We start from the raw sequence: 999 nt of genomic DNA on the forward strand, positions 1-999 counted from the left end.
TGTCCCACATGCCTCCCTTCAAAACCAGTGCTGTGGTGGCAGAAAGCGGGGTCGGGCTGAGCCCTACCGGGAGAGCAACCCCAGGAGCAAAGCAGTGCAGGTGGACTTTGCTTCTCTCCTCTCCAGCTATCTGCAACCCCTGCAGCCACGGTTCGGTGTATAGATGAGTCCTTTCCCCAACTCTGCTCCCAGACATGCTGAAGCAAACCAGTACAAACCAGGCTGCGATGCAGGCTGCAGAGCTCACTGCTGCTGGGCACTGCGGGGGCAGGTAACCTGCGCCTGGGCGAGTGGGCTGGTTTGCTTTCTGGTTGCAAACACGATCATGAGACATCTCCTGCAGGTCTGGCTCAGCCTCCGACTGAGCAAATGGTGGGACTGGGATGGCTGTGCTGGGGGCCAACAGAAGGGATGGAGAGGGGCTTTGCACAAGGGGGTGTAGTGATAGGACAAGGGGGAACGGCTCTAAACTAAAAGAGGGCAGATTTAGATTAGATATTGGGACGAAATTCTTCCCCATAAGGGTGGTGAAACCCTGGCCCAGGCTGCCCAGAGAAGCTGTAGCTGTCCCCTCCCTGGCAGGGTTCAAGGCCAGGTTGGATGGAGCTCTATGAACAACCTGGTCTAGTGGAAGATGTCCCTGCTCATGGCAGGGAGGTTGGAACCAGGTGATCTTTGACGTCCCTCCCAACCCAAGCCATTCTACGATTCTATGATTCTATGATTTCTGCTGTTTTCTGTTCCCTCCTCCTGTCCATCTGTCTCTCTGCTGCCGCAATCGGAGCAGTGTGGACGAAAGGGATTTCTAGTGCTTTGTAGTGCTGGCTCTTGTCGTGAGAGGATGCTAATCAAAACAGCATTAGTCTCAGATTTTCAGCCTGCATCCGCTCATCCTGCGAGGAACCATCTCCCAGAACAGGGGCATCAGGCGTGAAAGCAAATGTCCCTTGGAGAGACATCTGCCCTGCTGCTCTGGCATCATGCCTCTTGCCATGGTTC

Source organism: Opisthocomus hoazin, chromosome 5, assembly GCF_030867145.1.
Source record: "Opisthocomus hoazin isolate bOpiHoa1 chromosome 5, bOpiHoa1.hap1, whole genome shotgun sequence".
Lineage (NCBI taxonomy): Eukaryota > Metazoa > Chordata > Aves > Opisthocomiformes > Opisthocomidae > Opisthocomus > Opisthocomus hoazin.